The sequence below is a fragment of the Ursus maritimus genome, unplaced genomic scaffold (assembly GCF_017311325.1).
Source record: "Ursus maritimus isolate PB19 unplaced genomic scaffold, ASM1731132v1 scaffold_15, whole genome shotgun sequence".
NCBI lineage: Eukaryota > Metazoa > Chordata > Mammalia > Carnivora > Ursidae > Ursus > Ursus maritimus.
This window is the reverse complement of record NW_024423897.1, coordinates 30,611,406-30,629,944: the sequence shown is the minus strand read 5'-3', so window position 1 is coordinate 30,629,944 and position 18,539 is coordinate 30,611,406. Positions and strand designations below refer to the sequence as shown.

The window sequence follows — 18,539 nt, the reverse complement described above, 5'->3', positions numbered from 1 at the left end:
AAAATATTAGAAAGTGAAAGTGTTATTACTACAGGAAGAGCCTATGTAAAATATTAACCCCCTTAGCCTGGTTGTTAGGTGGTGTTTTACATGCAAAGGGAATGATGACCTTCCCAATATTTGGTGAAATAGCACCTATTGACCTAAATGATTCCTGCTTTCCCTTCCATGTATGAAAAGGTGCCCTAGGCTTTATCTTCTGCATTGTTCCAAATATAATATTGTTTGACCATCCATGTTGAAAGATAAGCCACTGAGGGTGGAAGAGATGTCTGGGAAAAAGCGAGATGTTTTCAAAGTAAACTAGATAAATAAGAACAATGGTCGAAGGAAGGCGTAGAAACAGCAGCTTTGGTTAGATAAGGACCAATTTGATCCTTTGAGATCCACAGGAAACTGAAATATGCTTTGAAGGGAGCTTCTCTTCAAGCTCACAAGTTTACAGATCTGAGAACTGTTTGATGCATGAAACACAAATCAGTTAAGGAGGTAACTACATACGGCACCAAATTTCAGGTGGGACTGAGCACATTCAGAGAGTAACAAACAACAGACAACTTTTGCTAGAAATAGGATGTAATTACTTAAAACAAGCATATTTGTCAAAATCAGAGCTAACACCTACAGCTCTTCATGGGACACGGTGTTGGCATCAACATACAAGAAACATGTAGGGGCCTCACAGTTCCCCCGAATGACATAATCCCCTGAATTAAGGAAACACCACATTTGTAGAACGTGCCATTTGTGTTTTGACCTACAGCAAAACCAGGTATATATTTAAGTTTTATAACACATTTGCTAATTGGTAGAAGAATTCTGAGGGTTTTTTTTAAAAGCATAGTTGTTAGGCTTTTTTTTTTTTTAACAATGAGGTTACCATTACTGATTTCTAAAATATTCGTTGTTTGAAAAAATAGGGAATAACATTAACTAATTTTTAAAGCGTTTTAATTAACATGGAATTTTTAACATTATGATGACCTACTAAGAATCACATACTCTGAAAAATCAATGTTCTATTCATTTATTTTAACTTATCTTTTAAATATCAGTATTGTTTCTTTTTTTTTTTTAAGATTTTATTTATTTATTTGACAGAGAGAGAGACAGCCAGCGAGAGAGGGAACACAAGCAGGGGGAGTGGGATAGGAAGAAGCAGGCTCCCAGCGGAGGAGCCTGACATGGGGCTCAATCCCAGGATTCAGGGATCACGCCCTGAGCCGAAGGCAGACGCTTAACCACTGAGCCACCCAGGCACCCCCCAGTATTGTTTCTTATTTGTTTTTTTTTTTTAAGATTTTATTTATTCATTTGTCAGAGCGAGAGAGCACAAGCCAGGGGAGGGCAGGCAGAAAGAGAAGCAGGCTCCCCGCTGAGCAGGGAGCCCAACACGGGACTCGATCCCAGGACACCGGGATCATGACCCAAGCCAAAGGCAGACGCCCAACCGACTGAGCCACCCAGGTGTGCCCTTATTCGTTTTTTTTTAAGCCTTGAAGAAGTATTTTCTGTGTTTTAGAGTGGTGTCTGCCTGTCAATAGCTGCATTGAGGCTCTAACACCGCGCAGCTGTTGAGCTTAGAGAGGTGCTTAGGACATTCTTGGATCAACTGTAGCCTCGCTAGGCAGAGGTCATGTGGGAAAGTGGTGCCCTGATTCACACCACCTGCCCTGTACTACAGGTACAGTCCTCCCGGAAGAAAAAGCACATTGATGTCATAGTTAACCAGTATCCACCTAAATGTGTGGCTTTGATCAAGGACTCTTCTTGTGGGTCTAATAACTTTCAGAAAACTGTTTTTATAAAAAGAATATTCCTGGCAAATCTGGCAATTCTTTTGCACTATAATAATATTGATTATTGTTTAGATTGGTGTTTGGAGTAGATTTTATGGAATTTCTTCCTAAGTTGTGCCATCTAGTTTTCCCAAAATCTAAAATAAAATGCAACTCTGGTTCCTATTCTCATATTTTCTAACAAGTGATGCTTGCCCTTTCTATTTGTTTCCACTAGCCCAGCAGATCAGAGTTCTTGAAGGTAGGGCTTTCTGGATTATCTCTGACTCAGCTTCACGAGACGTTAAAGTCCAAGGAGACTATAGGGATAAAATCTGAGTCAGAAGCTGAGGTTTGTAAGAGCACAAATAGGTCAACAAACTAAGGGAAGCCCATGGCAGTGCTCAAAAGCCAAGTAATAGAACAGGGGGAAAGAAGCAGAGAGAAAAGATCGGGGAGTTTGGGATCAAAAAAGTAATCTGGAAGCCATGCCTGGACAGACACCTAACAGGCAATGTTGATGGTGATTGGCTCTTACATACTTAACAGGGCAGCGTGACAAGGACCGGAGACAGGTGTCCGGGACAAGCACGAGGAATACGCCATAGCCGTTCACACGGCCCTTGGGGGTTCTGAATCTCAACAGTGGAGATTCACTGGGCAGTTTGATAAATTAGAGATTCATAATAAATATTTGCTGAAGGAATGTGTAAATTAGTGATGAATTTTTCTCTGAGACATATGAACTAAGTCTGAATTCTGGAATTATGAGATTCCATTGAAATCCCTATGAAATCCCTTATAGACCAAAGAGCATTCAAACCTAACGAAGTAAGTCATTTACTCTTATCTTGAACATTTGCCATGATCAGAGCTGCCGTGTTGCCAATGAAGCTCAATGAATGTTGATTTCCTCATATCCTAGACAGAAACACATAGGTCTGTCCGATGAGGTCCTTTTCAAAACTAATCACATCTTAGACTGGCTATTAAAAACCATTTATGCCCATTTTCCTTAAAACTTGGAGAGCTTTCCGTTGTGTGTCTAACCTGCTATCTGGTTGGCAAAGAGGCCAGGTTCATACAGTTGAAACATTTTCTCCAGAACACTCCTCCTATCTCAGTCAAATGGATGTTTCAAGACTACATACATTAATTTCTGGGGGTCTTAATTTGCCACTTTTAATTTTACATATATGTGTACTACCAAATATTCTTCTAGGACTTGTGTTGATGTTTTCTCAAATCTAAAGAGTTTCTGATAGGATCTGAAGGCAAATTTTATGAATTTTCCAATAGAATAACCAATTAAGTATAATAACTTTAAACCAGGTGGGTTTATATAATGTCCTTTAAAAATAACTCAACTTTTCAGAAAAGGGAATGTGGTCTTCATTTGCATCCCAAATGGGTGAAAAATGATATACAGGGTATAAATAAATATAGCCCTTCTCTACACACTGTTTCATAACTATTTTTAATTTAGCAATATATCATGGACATCTTCTCAAACCATACACATCTTCTTATGTCAATGTGTATAGAGTTATCTCATTCTTTTTAAAAATTGCACGAAATTTCATTCAGAATGTGTAATCTTTTTTTAATGTAAGTTGTTTCCAGTTTTCTAAGTTTAATTGACTGGATTTATACATAGATGATAGATAGATAGATAGATGATAGATAGATAGATAGATAGATGATGGATAGATTTGTGAACGACATGTAATTTCTGCCTCAAGTAAAATTGTTGGTTGAAGAATGCATATTTCAAATCTGACAGTTATTACCAAACTGCACTTCAAAGAGTATCAAATTATAATCCCACCCAAAAGTACATTGTAGTGCTTGTTTCCATCATCAAATTTTGTTTAATTTGAGTTTATTTCAGTCATTTGTAAGCTTACTGACTGATGAGTTTGCTACAGCTACCAGAACAAAGTGCTGTACGTTGGCTGGCTTAAGGGACAGAAATGTATTTCTTCACAGTTCTGGAAACTCGAAGTCCAAGATCCAGGTGTCAGCAGTTGTTGTCATTCCGAAGCCTCTCTCCTTGGTTTGCATGGCCGTTTTCCCTCTGTTCTCACATGGTCTTCCTCTGTATGTTCCTGTGTCCCTAATCTCTTCTTCAAAGGACATCAGTCATGATGAATTAGAGCCCATCTGAATGACATCATTTTACCTTAACTACTTCTTTAAAGGCCCTATTTCCAAATCTAGTCACATTCCGAGGTACTAGAGGTTAAGACTTCAACATCTGAATTTGGGAGAACACAATTCAGCCCATAATACTGACCATTTGTATGCCTTCTTCTGTGAAATGCCAGTTCATGCCAGCTGGTTATTTTACTATTAATTGGTTCACCTTTTTAATTATTATGAATATTATTTGTATATTAAGGAAATTATGCTTTCTCTTTGTGTTTTTCTTTGCTGTTTTATGTATCAACTTACATATATACATCTTTTAAATTTTGACTCATTAACAGTATAAGCCTAGGTACAGAAGGGATTTTACTTCTCTTATGCCCTTAAAATACCAAATAGAAGCATGACAGCCCAGTTTTTCTTTGGGTTTTCTTTTTTTTTAATTTTCTTATTATGTTCAATTAGCCAACATATAGTACATCATTAGTTTTTGATGTAGTGTTCAATGATTCCTTAGTTACATACAACACCCATTGCTCATCACATCGCGTGCCCTCCTTAACACCCTTTGGGTTTTCAAACCAGGTTTTGCTCTAAAGGAGTTTCAATGTAATGCTGGTAGCATGAAGCCCTCTTAGCTATAAAGTACAGAAAGCCAGCACTCCTATTTAGCTCTAGCTCCTCCTCTGTTACTGCCTCGTTACTAATCCTCTCATTAGTGCTGGGGCAAGCAGTCGTCAAGATGGTCATCCTAAAACATTCTAAAAACCAATAAAGAAAACAGCAGTTTGTGGAACCAGCTGTCTTTTTAGGCAGATAAATATCATCTATATTTAGTTTGAGAGGCACAAAAGTACTTCCTCTGTACCTTAAGTCCTCCCAGTAAAACTGTCCTTGACTCCAGGAAGCACTGGGATACAGAAAGTGGTTAGTGGAGGCGAAGGCTACTGTCAGCACAGTAACTCAGCACTGTGACGAGGTCACGGGCTTAAGGAAATGAGGCCCAGGAGAGCCCGATAATGAAAGTTAGAGCTTAGAACCATGGAGAATACAAATAGTCACATTGTCATCATCACACGTTATTTATCACGCACTTACTGGGTGATGTTGCTCACCGAAGAGACACATGGTCCCTGGATCTGTGGGAATCCTCATGTGAAGAGGGGAAGAAATTGGGTAGAGAATGTTCCTCCTGGAGGACAGAGAGTAAACAGGAGATACACCACTCCACACTCCTCCCTGGAAACTGGAACTTTATCACCCTCTGTTCCGGTTTTCCAACTTGCATAACAGTATCTATGTTTTTTTACCACCGGAACCTAGAATCACAAACTATCAGAGAAGAGAGACATCACCCTAGGCCAGTTCATCTCCCTCAATGACAAATAAGTGAGCAGAGACCCATTTAAATAAAATGATTTCTCTACATTGGGAAGGAAGGGGAGGAAGGAGGGAGTAGATCAGGTGGGTAAAGGGACATGTTAGCTATTTGAAACACTATTGGCAATTCATCAGTAATTTACAATTAGAGCAAGTGATATACTGGATTTCCCTTTTGAAATGAAACACGGGTTGTGTAAATAGGCATCTGTTTCAGTCCTAAGATCTTCCATGGTTATGTAACTCAAAAATATAAATATTCAAACAAAGCAACCAATAGCAGAATATATACTTTCCCCAATTGAAGAATTAATGGGAAAATGGCATTTTTGAAAAATGACTCCATGATAACTGTTAAAGCAAGTTTTGACCTTTTGGTGAATAGCTTAATCCTGAATACGTATTTGGGCAGGATTATCTAATCATTAATGCACATATTCTCACCTTTAAAGGAAGCATAGAAGTGTGTGTGTGTGTGTGCATGTGTAAGCACACATTATTACGTGCAGCCGCGACCCTGAGTCTTTTACAAACCGTAGCTCACTTATTCCTCCCAGCAGCCCGGGCCCCGTGCTATGTGGATGAGAGACTGAAGCAGTGAGATTGAGGAGCCTCCCCCAGATTCGGATCTAGAAATTAGAGGAGCTGAGATCAAACCCATCAATTCCAGAGCTCAAGGATTCGACTGCTACAATAAACATGAATTTACTTCTCTTTGTGAATGTGTGCGCCTGCATACACACGTGTGTGTGTGTGTGTGTGTGTGTGTGTGTGTGTACAGTTGACCCTTGAACCACATGGGTTTGAACTTCATGGGTCCACTTCTTCACAGATACATTCACAGTACTGTACTGTGTTGATCAAAAATATTTTCTCAGGGCGCCTGGGTGGCACAGCGGTTAAGCGTCTGCCTTCGGCTCAGGGCGCGATCCCGGCGTTATGGGATCGAGCCCCACATCAGGCTCCTCCGCTATGAGCCTGCTTCTTCCTCTTCCACTCCCCCTGCTTGTGTTCCCTCTCTCGCTGGCTGTCTCTATCTCTATCGAATAAATAAATAAAATCTTTTAAAAAAAATATTTTCTCTTCCTTATGATCTTACATTTTCTTTTCTCTAGCTTACTTTATTGCAGGAATACAGAATATAATACATGTGCCAGATGAAATATGTGTTACTCAGCTAAGTTATCGGTAAGGCTTTTGATCAACAGGAGGCTATTAGTCGTTACGGTTTTGAGGGGAGTCAAAAGTAATACGCAGACTTCAGCGTGCACAGCGGCTGGCGCCCCTACACCCCACATCGTCCGAGGGTCATCTGTGCGTGTTGTATTTTAGGCGAGGTGCACGTATGCTGAGGCTTAGCACGTAGAAATAAATGCATGACGCCCAAAGTTGAATTCCATTTTCTCGGTTGCTGGAGAGGAGTTACTATTACTATTTCCCAAACTACCTTAACTGCTAGGTTTTTCAACTGAAGAAAGAATAAACGTGCGGGAGGAGAAAGAAGGTTCCGCAAAGGCTCCCCTACTGTTTGCCTGGCAGCCAACGCAGCACAGCACGCTCTCAGGTTGCTCCTCAGAGCCCCAACTCAGACGGTTTTGGCTGAGCCTGCTGTCCAATCGTGAAAGATGGGGACTTGAATTCTGCGAACTCCCTGCAGGAACGCATTCTGCAACCTCTCTCTGAGGCTCTATGTACCCGCTGCCAGGGGAGGTCACCACTCAGAGGCTGTGCGCTGCCCGCCGCGTCCGCCGGGCCATGAGCCATGAGCCATGTCTCCTGCCGTGCACCTGAGTCTGGTGGCACAGGCGGGCCGCATCCTCGGGAGCTCCGCAGAAAAGCACGTGCTCCAAACCTGCCACGGGTGGTCGTTTGGCACAGCCCCCTCCTCCTCAACTCTACCTTTTCCTCTGTGTCCCCGCTACAGTTACCGTGAGATAACAAAGGTAAAGCTAATATTTGAGAAGAGTAAGTCCCAATGGCAAACGTCTCTCTGTGCTGCCTTGGTGTCGTGATAGGCTGGGCTCGTCACCTCCCCTCAGAGGTTGAGTGTCTAGAGAACCGGAAAGCTAGGGCTAAGTACTATGCCGGCAATGTTCCAAAGGTGCTGCAATGCGCAAGTATTGCTATGAATCCGACCAGGCCTTCGGTAGGTAATACTCCAGGGTTCCAATTCTTTGACTCTCTGACCCCAAACCATCAGGCCCAGACCCTGGCCTCCAGCTCCTATATCCGTAAGACCCAGGGAAGCTTCTGGCCTTCAGAGCACACCTGGGCCTAGTGTTGACTCCTGCTTCCGTCTTCCAGCTTCAGCCTTGGATTTGCCACAAACTGCGGGTTCTGGCTCTGCTCCCGTTTGACATCTCCTGATGCACTGACCCTGGTCGTATTTGCTGAGTTGGCTTCTGCCTTCTGGACAAGCTTTTCCCTTCTGGCCAGCACTTGCCTATTTCTGTTACTAGTATTTCAGTCTTGGGACTGACAGTGCTCATGACCCTGAGCTTCACTGGCCAATGAAAGGAGCCCAGACCACTGATCCCACCTTATCTCCCCGCACACCACCTCGGGGCGGCTCCCCGGGGCCAGCCTGAGGGCCTCACTTGCAGCAGGCGGCCCCCTCTGCACCTTTGTCAACACCATCCCCTGGCCCCGACGGCCTTTCCCCCTGCTCTCCAGTTCAGATCCCAGCTCGGGCTTAGAAGTTCGGGCTGTGCGATCAGATTGCTTCTGCGGGTGTCCAGTTTTTCTACTTATTAACTACATGGCCCAGGGCAAGTTACCTAACACTTAATGCCTAGGTTTTCCCTGTAGAACGAGAGTAACTACTCTCTGTGGAGCCGCGGCTGCCTGCCGGTCCCACACTCCTCCTTCTCCCTCAGCACACAGCTCTGAAGTTCTTAGGCAGCTCTGTGCTCAGGCTACACAATAAAAATAAAAAAGCCTCCATTTCTCAGCCAGTCCTGCCACTGGGAGGTCTACACACACAGTTCTAGCCAACGGGGTGGAGTGGAAGTCTGAAGTCTGCTGGGAACCCCTCTGGAAGTTTTTCTTTCCACGGATGGACACTTGTGGTTTTCTTTAGCTTTCTGCCGGGTGCCACCGTAATGCCTGGAGTGGATCAGCCACTTTATACCAAGGGCATAGGAACCACCCCTCAGCCGGCAGAACAGGAAGCTCGAAAGAGCTGGAAGCTTGATGATTTCTCAAGCACCCGCGTCAGCCCCAGACTGCCCGCTCCCGGACTCCTCACATGAGGACAGACAAGCCTCCACGTCCCTCTGCCGCTGTGGTGGGGCTTCTGTTACGTGGCAGCTTCGTACAGCCGCTGTGAGGAGCGAGGGAGAAAATACACTACGCGCCTAGCGCGGTGCCGGATGCAGTACGGCTCTCCGCGCCTGCGTCGTGGCTCTTTCGAACCCCCGCCTGCGTCCGACGGCGCGGCCGGCCTGCTGTGAGGTCTCCTTCCTCAGGGGACCCTCGGGCCTACGCTCGGCACCCCTCATGAGCCTCCCGTCTCTTGTACGGCGGGGATCTCGGCACGCTTGTCCCGAACTTGTACTCCCCGACCGGCAGGTAGACGGTATGCTGCGGGGGGCGCGCGCCGCTCTCAGGCCCCCGCTGCGAGCCCCGGTCTGCGTCCCGGTGCCGCTCGGTGAGCAGCCAGCTGTTCGGTCCGCACCTTGAGCACCGCTGACGCGTTTGAAAGGTAGTCTTCTCACATTTTTGTTGTACTTCATGGCCAGATTCTTTAAAACTAGGGAATTCTCTTGATGAATTATACAGCCAAGAGGTTTTTATGAAATTATCTAGGTAATAAACTTTCTTTTTCTTTAACTTTTGGCTACTATAGGACCGTTACTGTCGCAATGGCAAGTTTTGAAAGGCCCCTGATTCAACATAGATTGTAACGTAGCATTAGCTATACATACATATTTTCTTACTTATCAAGTGAGACAGTATTCTAACAAGCTACCGTCACCCCAGGAATCGGACTATAAACAGACCTAAGACTAGAGGAGAAAATGCGGCGTCCAGTGAACTCTTCGTACCCTGTCCTCTCCTTCACTTGCTTGGATGGCCTGCATGGCCCTGAGGGTGGCAGGTCCCGCCTGCTTCCCCGTATCTTGCCCAGTGCATCTCTTCTGTCTGGCTGTTTCCAAGTTATATCCTTTCATAATACATGGGCAACCCAGTAATAAAATGTTTCTCTGGGTTCCGTGAACCATTCTAGCAAATTAATCAAACCCAAGGACAGGGGTCGTTGGAACTTCCAACCTACAGCCGGTTGGTGAGACACACAGGTGGCAACCTGGACTTGTGATTGGCATCTGAATGGGGGATGGGCATCTTGTGGGACTGAGCCTTTCACCTGCCAGATCTGATGCTGTCTCCATGTAGATAGTGTCGAATTGAGTGACATTGTAGGACACTCAGCTGCTATCAGGGAATTGCTTGGTGGTGCAGGGAAGAGACACACACATTGGAACTGGGTATTATTAAGTGGTATAAAAATAAAAAGTATGGCAAAAATCCCAAGAAATCCCAGGAATGGAATACATGGTGTTTGTAGTGTCTTGGTCACTGTCCTTAAGACGTGTTTTTTAATTAAATCAACAAATAGTTATTGAGTATATAAATGCTGATATTGTTCAAAGCACTGGATATATATTAAAAAGAAAACCTTGAAGAACACCCATTCCTACTCTTATGGCATGTATGGTCTAATGGTAGAACAAATGTCAATGAGTGCTACGTAACAGAGGGTAGAAAACAGGAAAGTAGCTGATTCATAGAGTTGGTGAAGGCTTCCCTGATGCAATAACAATTGAGCTGCAACCCAAATGAGATGTAGGAGTTAATCACATGTGAAGTTGAAGGATGATGGAAGACATGAGCAAAGACCTATGGTGGGAGGGAACATGCAGACGGAAGGAACTGAATGAAGCCTGTGTAGCTGGGCCAGGGGGCAGCGGAGAAACAGGGGCCATGCACAGGGGCCAGACCAGGCCAGACCATGTAGACCGTGTGGGAGTTTGTGAGTAACATGCGGATTCGGATTTTCAAAATCCTTTTAGGGCACAGTGAGGAATGAATTGGAAGGCAGTAAGAGTGGAGGAAGAGCTTCTCCAAAGGCCAGTCGCTGCCTTTTCAGCCATCAGTCCCCTTCTTGTGGGTGCACAGCTCAAAAAGGAGTTTGGAGGGGCCATTTACAACACTGGGCCAGAATAGTTTGAGGGCCAAACTCAATTTAAAGAGTTGTTCTAAGGTTGTAGCTGGACTCCTATTTACCCTCCTCTCTTTCAAGTGAGACTGGAAACTCATGCCCTGCCATCTTGGTGACCACAGATGCATATTATATGTAGTTTGTTGTCCTGAGAAAAAGGAGTCCATTTTTTCCCCTAAAGTAATGCAATTTAGAGTCACCATGAAAAGTAGAGAAGGGGCTGATAAAGAAGAATCAAGAATCTTCAGAAGGTTCTGTGTGTTGGGAAAGCATGTTTCACTTAAGGCATTTGTGAGTTTGGCATAACAGCCTGGGGGGAAAGAGCTGCATGACTGACTTTCTGGCAGATTTCCAGGGGCTCCCATCTTCCTGGGTTTCCACTGGCAGTGCCCGGCTACAGCCCCCCAGACCTGTGGCCAGGGAAGCATGTACTTCGGTGAAAATAAACACAGTGTTCTTCGGAACTAAAGACTGCACTCAAAATTTATTTGCATTTGCTCTGAGAAAAGTTTGGAGTTTTCTTTTCTTGATCTTAGTCCAAGGGTAAGGTATTCTGGAAAACATGAGAAAGAATTTATGCCTCGCAGCTAGAGGCCTCTAGGGAGGAAAAACAATGTGTTTCTTTTTCTTTTTTCCTGAAGAAAGCTCCAGGAAGCAGGCTTGCAATCTATCTCGCCAGCATTCCTGAGCCTTTGGGGAAGGCACACTAGTCATTTCGTAATTACACAAGAACTACCATTTCGTCCAGTACTGATCCCAGAAAAGCTGGGTCTACGTAAGATGCTAAAAATTGCTTATAGCCGCAAAACTGGCCGTAGTCCTCCTCTCCTTCCTTCCTTCATTTGTTCAAATGAAACAATTAAGCAGCCACACTTTGCAACATGCTGGAGATCACAGCGGTGCAGTGTGTCCAGAGGAAACATCTCATGAGCTCTGAGATCTGGGTCCCCAGGAGTAGAGGCCCTGACCTCAGCCTGAGCCATCAGGCTACACTTGCCTCAGACCCGGTTCTCACAGTATTCGAAGAGATCGGTCTTCCTCGGGCCCAGGCAGTCTTCCCATCCTGCAAACTCCTGCAAAAAAATATGTTGAAGGTCACGACACTGTGGACATACTCAACACTACTGAACTGTACACTTAAAGACTGTTAAGATGGTAAATTTTCTATTATGTGATTGTTTTTACCATAATAATGTGCCTAAGGTCACACAGGTAGTAAATGACAGAGGTGGCTCCAAAGTCCCTGCTCTCACCCCCGACACCGTACGATAATTCAGTACAGTGTCTTCAAGCTTCAAGCTTCCTCTCTCACCTCGTCTTATTTTAAGGCATATTTGGACTTTAGGCATATTTGGACCATAATTGGACTTTCTAGGTGCTTATTTATTTCTGTATTTGTTTATTATCTGCCTCTAGCACTAAAACCAGGGATCATGACTCTTGTATTTACTTCTGCAGCCTCAGTGTCCAGGCCCGGTGGCTTAAACAATGGGAATCTCTTTTCCCACAGTTCTGGAAGCTAGAAGTCCAAGAACAAGGTATTGGCAGGGTTGGCTACCGGCCTGTGCTACTTGGTGATGGAAGCCCCAGCAAACTCATACTGAAGTCTTTGTAGTTTCACAAACAGAATAAAAAGAATTTACTTAAAACTTTAAAAACCATCCTTTCGTACTAAATATATTTTAATTCATCTATACACGGTTTGGGACAGGTATCCCCCACTTTTCAAAAGTTTACCTTACACCTCTTCGCTTGTACAAGAGACTTGCATTTGTACTTATTTTCGTTAACCAAAAGGAATCCAAAGAGAATTTTGCTTTTATGGAAAAAGGCAAACAGTGACAGCAGCATATTGTTGCTTTGCAGCGAGCCTTCCAGAGGCAACACAGCCCAGGCAGCGGGAATGGTGCCACCGAGTCCTTCCCCGGGAGCTTCGCTGAGCACCTCAGCATCGCGCCATTAGACCTTTGAACTGTGTCTGTGAGCATCTCTGCTTTATCTTAAATTAATTTTATGCATCCATTAGTAGGATGTGTTACAAAGTATGAGAAAAGTCTAGAAGAGGTTATTTGGGGGGGGTCTGGGAATGCTCAAAACTGTTTCCATATAAATTAATGGTAATTGCTTCTTCGCCTAATGATATTTTGGCTATGGACGGTTTCACAGGAATGTTCTGCTTTCAGATAGTGGGGGAAGCCTCTATTTGGTATAAGTTTCTTACTTAAGGAATAAATTTCTGTTAAAAAAGAAGTGCACTGGAGAGAAATTAGAAAATATACATAAGCAAAATGAAGAAAATAAAAATCACTCACTGTCCTCAACCAACTCACCTTACAATGTAGCACCAATGGTTTATCTTTGCAGATCTATACAGTAATGGTTCACGGTGTTCTAACGGATTATGGACTTTTCCTACATATTATCGATGTCTTTAGTCGTTTGAGCAAGTCAGAACCTCCATGAGCTCTCCTGTAAAATGGGAATAATAAGAATGGCCTCCCCGGGTTTTTGTCAAATATATATATATATATAATAAAGTACCTGGCTAAGTGCCTGGTACACAGTAGGCAAACAAAACATACTCTGTATACTTTTACACAGCCCGTATTTTACCAAAATGGGCTTATTCCGCATGTGCTATTTTTGCAATCCAGCTTTTCTCATGTTTGGTACAGTTTCGTTACTAGCTGTTTATTAAGTTTCATTTCTGGGTATATAAGTGCCCCACACAGAAGAATTTTTTTTCTGGTCTCCCAGTGTTTTCATTTGAACAGCCTTTCTTCAGGCCTCCTGGTAGAGCATTCCATGCCATTCTAAGACTGCCTTTTAGCAGGCTCCTTGTGTTTGGGAAACCTTCCAAAACACAGCTGGGGTTGAGAACAGGGTCAGCTTTGAGACATCGCCAGGCAGCAAAGAGTAAACAGAACCGTNACTCCGCATTCTGCTGCCAGATGCCTTCGTTAACTTGTGGGAAGAGGAAACGACATGGAATTGTGAAATGAAATGCTCTGGAGCCCGCGAAATGGTGGTAGCTGAGCGGACGTTTGCTCCTCTGGGGCTTTTAGCAGCGGTTCTAAGGGTCAGCTATGCCCCAAGCCCGCATGCCTGAACCAGAGCTAGGCTGCCACAGAATGGAGGAGGCCTAGAGGACGAGACTCCGGTAGGGGTGCCAAGGGTACCAGGAAGTTCCCCCTCAGGGCCCCTATCCCAGCACTACCGCCAAAAAGCAACCTTCTTCACCCGAAGTTCTGTCCACTGAACTTTCTTTAAATGCAAAAACACATGAGACTATTTAAACCTGAAGTTCTTAGGGTACATGAGTTGCAAGTTCCCTCCTACAGCAGGCCCTGACGGGGGAAGGGCAACAACTAGAGAGAACATGTGCTGTGTGAGGGGAAGAAAGACATCAATTCCAAAGGCGAGGCTGGAAGTGAAGTCCTGTTTACCTCCAACTGTGAAAGGACCAGTCTAAGCTGTGCAGGGCCATAGGGTGGCATGACTGGTACTCAAGGTCTCTTACAAATACCCTGCAGCTATCATGAGGAAAAGTTTACCTTCGTGCTGGGCTTCAGGATCTCTCCCAAGGACATGCAGACCAAGATGGCTTCCATACGGACAACTGCTGCTTTTATCCAAGTGGCACTTTTTGTTGTGAGCTTGGGCTCTGTAGAAAACACAAGACAGGGAGCGCCGCGAGTGCCCGCCTCTCAGCAGTTTTCTGCCAGTAACTCCATCCCATCAAGTCAACTCACAGATATTTGCCAGGTGTCCACTGTGAACAGAACACTGCATCAGGGTGATCTGCCCAATGAGGGCAGCGTCCTGCATTTCAGAGCTCTCTCCCACAGCAGCTACCAGCCAGCTTAGGAACTGGAGGCTGTGAGGAAGTCAGCAGCAGGAAACCTGGCCGAGGAGCCCCCACCTTTGCCCCCATACCCAAAGGTCAACTGCTGTGACCCCCTGCACTGAAAGGGAAGGATCATGAGCTGGCCTGGTAGGGATTTTCTGCCAGTCAGCTTTTTTAAAGACAAAGAAAGAATCTAAGGATAAACAATTTAACACTGATCTTTAAATAACCCTAAGAAACAGATGTGACTGTTTATTTCATAAGAGAGAGATTTCATGGAACAGTACGTTCAAGAATGTGGGCCAATGACAAAATATTGCTGCGGCCGGTCAAATACATTTTAATGCATTTTTTTTCCTGCTTGTTTTTCTACCACAGTTTGGAAGCATAGAAAGTTGTCAACATAAACTTTATGTTATGGAGACGGCCCCAGTAGAACCCCTAAAATGACACAAGTCCCAGAGTATTCCTCATAAGTACAACTAAGCAGTCTTACTCATTTTTTTTTTAGGATGCCTGGAGACATGAGTTCATTCCTTCATGTGAAAAATGTACATTGCCCTAGCCAAATGGATCACAGTGCCTCCCAAGGCTACAGTCTCCTTCTAAAGGAAACTGCCAGCTAGAGCCTTGGGCTCCAGGCCATCGATCCCAATTCAGGCTACACATTTGAATCACTGGAAAGCTTTGAAAACATGTCACTGTCTAAGCCCCACTCCCACAGATTCTAATTCCAAGATTCTAATTAATCTTGGATGGGGTCTAATTTCTAAAGCCATCACAGAAGATTCTATTTTGCAGGCTGGGTTGAGAACCGCTGTTCTAGACCATCCCATAAGCTAGTGTGGCCAGGCTAAGTACGATCCCACACTTCCTCCCCCATATGCACAATTGGAACAATTAACACTTGGACCAAGGACAGCCAATACCCAAGTTGGCCTGGGTCCTTAGAGATGGCCTGGGTTTCGATCTCTAAGATCATCCCCATAGTTAGAGATTTGCTAGGAGAACTCATGGGATCCAGCACATAGGTGGACTCATGACTAAGATTTACTATAATGACAGTAAGGATACACCATCAGATCACAATGGAAAAAGACACAGGCAGAATCTAGAGAAATCCACACAGCACTATGCTCTCTCTTTCTGTGAGGGGATACACACGAACATGCTACTCTCCCCAGCACTGAAAAATGCAATAACATGTATATGGTGTTTCTGCCCAGAAAAGCTCATTAGAGACTCAGCATTCAACATTTTTATTGGGGGCTGGTCACATCTGCACTCTGCCTATCACATTCCGAATTCCAGACTCCCAGAAGGAAAGCAGGTATTCAGCATAAATCACACTGTTTATGCAAACAGTCTAGGCACAGAGAACCACCCTTATCAGTTATGAGAATGGTGGAAACACCCAGACACCAGCCAAGGGCCAATCTTGTAAGCCGGCCCTTCTAGAGTTAGTCTTGGGCCTGCAATGTTAATTCCTTTCTGCAAACAGCCCAAAGCAGAAGTGATAATGATTAGCTGGACTGATAAATTCCATCTCAGGAATATGACTTGGGAAGCAAGAATCGCCTTAGACTGTTGAGTTTGAGAGAGAAACAACCAGACACAAAGAAAAACAAAGATAAGGGCATGGCTGAGTCACAGTGATGGTGACACTCTGGTGAAGAGAACCAAGTCCAGTGCTGAGGGTTCAACAAGATAACTCAGCTATTCAAACTCTGTTGGTTCTTCTCCCAAATGTTGTTCCTCTTCTCTCCCCGAAACCTATCACCCCAACCTCTCCTGGTTTTCCATACATTGTTGTGTCCCTTAGAGTCACTTTATAAGTTGATCCTCTCTACTTGCAGTTCTGTATAAACCTCAGTCACTCAGCCAGAGTAAGTCTTGTTAGCTCTTTTAGTTAAAAGATATTAAGCCCACTCATTGCCTGATGCTGACCCAGGACCACCTTAGTCGTAGGCAGAGAAAGAGCAATCACCAACAACTTCAAAGAAGAGGGGAAAAGGCGTGTGAGTTCATCACCCAGACTAGGCTTCACAAAGCCACAGCTGTCATTCTTGGCAGCATGCTGCCTTCCACACTGGTTGGACTTTTGGCTGAATTTGGTGATACCTTTGCAGAAATTATTTCAAAGTTTTGGGCATAGAGACCATGAAGACTTGGTCTTCATAGGCCCAGAATTAAAACAACTGATTGAGAACTGTAGAAAAGTTCCTAGTTCTATGAACTTCTATCTATGTCTACTTACATCTTAGTTTCACCCACTTAGTGTTTAGCTGGACATGTCTATGGACTTCAAAATCTTTTTTTTTTTTTTTAAGTAAGCTCTATGCCCAACATGGGGCTTGAACTCATGATCCCAAGATCAAGAGTCACATACTCTACTGACCGAGCCAGCCAGGCACCCCTCAAAATCTTTTTAAACAGGGAAATAATCACATAAATATTCAATTCAGGTGCTGTGAAATTCAGGCTTTAGGTCAAAGGAGTAAGTCCTTCTTCTATCCCAGGAATACTTGTCTGTTCTTCTCCATCCTTGAGCCCATCTTCCCAGGGCTGACATTGTCTGGCACCATTATATATTCTTTCTATCATCAGTGGTTATTGATTCAAATAAGTGGTAGAATCTCGGACTTGGAAGAGACATTACAAATCATTTGAAATTCAATCCTCTGATTTTAAAAATGAAAAGCTGTAGGCCCAGCAAGATTTATAGACTTATCCAAGGTCTCACAGCTGGCTTGAACCAAAGAAGAATTAGAACTCTAATCTCCTGACCCACAGGAGATTTAATTTATTACCATTCTAGGGCTCTTCATCCTGTTTTTTTCCTGTGCAATAGAATTTAGGTCCAAAACTGTGGGTAACTTCTGACTCTTTCTGCAGCTTTTATCTTTTCAAAGTCTGTTGTCATTCCCAGAAATTATTAACATTCACAAGGCTGTGGCTCTGTGATTGTGCAATCAGTAAATAAGACCTCATTCCCCAGTGTGCTAATGTTTACAGACTGAGATCACATGTTTCTAAAGAACAGGAAGGGACTCTCAAATTTTGTATTTTCGAGTCTCTAAGAACAAGTCAGCACAATGTGTTATTTGCTGGAGTTACGCTTACAAGAGAATTTAACCTTTACTCACTCACTCACTTTTAGCACTGTGTCAAGTGACAGCATTCAACTCAAAGAAGGTAAATGTTACCTGCATAATAGCTTTACTCAGAAGTTAGGCATCAGTTAATCTGTTAGTAATCAAGAAGAACTTAGTTAACCGCTATTAAAATCCCAACACTGTTCCAGGGTTGGGTGTGATAGAGGCAAAGCAATACAAACTAAGATACTCTCAGAACATTTAAAATGCAGGAAAGGATCAATAATGTGTGAGAAATATTTAAAATAATAAACACTTAGACCATACAGCAAATCTTGCAATGTTACAAGAACTCAAGGATGAGAGAGATGAGCAGATATAGGGCAAGCTCCTGTGCTCTCTTGCACGCTCTCTAAAATAAAATCTTTTTAAAAAAGCATTTACAGGGAATATGACAAAATATTAATATTTGTTAGCTCCATAGGTATGTGTCTAAAAATTACAATTAAGTTTTTTTTTTTTAAAGAGTAAGCTCCTGGTGTTTTTATTTGGCAGTTTTTACTCGATCCCATGCTCCGTTATCACTGAACCTTCACTGAATACGGAAGCGAAGCTCGCAGAACTCAGTTTTGTCTAGGTGGGGCCTTCTCTCCTGCAGAAGCAGAAGTAGAGGATATTTTCCTCCTGTTTCTGTAAGCGCAGCGTCCCTGGAGGCTAGCCTCCCACGACAGTCTAGCCCGTCCCACCAGGTCCCAGGGACCTCCATGCTCTAGTCGGTGATTATCACTTCCATCCTCCTGGAAGACTAATCCTAGCCTTTCAAAGTCCTTCCAGTCTCTGTCAGTATACATGGATCGTGTTCATGGTCTAATTGGGCAATTGTCATAAACCGATGCACAGTGTGTCTGTGTGATCACAGTCATGCTTTAAATGGGTTGTAAAGATGGATGATTGCCAGAGCCAAGCCCAGCTGTCAGGACGATCACAGGCCGCTCGCCGTCTTTGCCATCGTGCTGGGTGTGTCCTCGTCAGGCTTGTCAACAATCCCAAGAATGGTCTGGCCTGAACAT

At 43.9% G+C, this 18,539-nt stretch overlaps 1 long non-coding RNA gene and 1 other non-coding gene across 11 annotated transcripts in view; one reads left to right on the top strand and one right to left on the bottom strand.

Annotated features, from left to right (window-relative positions):
* Positions 1–8,362: 8,362 nt before the first annotated feature.
* The window catches only part of LOC103664657, a 45,584-nt gene continuing 35,407 nt past the window's right edge, over positions 8,363–18,539 (top strand). The window contains exons 1-2 of one of the 2 annotated variants that reach the window (XR_005834872.1): positions 8,363–9,009; positions 12,394–12,848. This is a non-coding gene — a transcript (uncharacterized LOC103664657). Of the gene's footprint in view, positions 9,010–12,393; positions 12,849–18,539 lie in introns of those variants that run through there. The other variant, XR_005834873.1, reaches the window with a different exon arrangement.
* Positions 10,993–18,539, bottom strand: part of LOC121102762 — a 65,566-nt gene continuing 58,019 nt past the window's right edge. For all 9 annotated transcript variants that reach the window (XR_005834864.1, XR_005834862.1, XR_005834865.1 and 6 more), the window contains 3 exons: positions 14,082–14,299; positions 12,858–12,996; positions 10,993–11,600 (listed from right to left, as the gene is read on the bottom strand). This is a non-coding gene — a long non-coding RNA (uncharacterized LOC121102762). The remainder of the gene's footprint in view (positions 11,601–12,857; positions 12,997–14,081; positions 14,300–18,539) is intronic.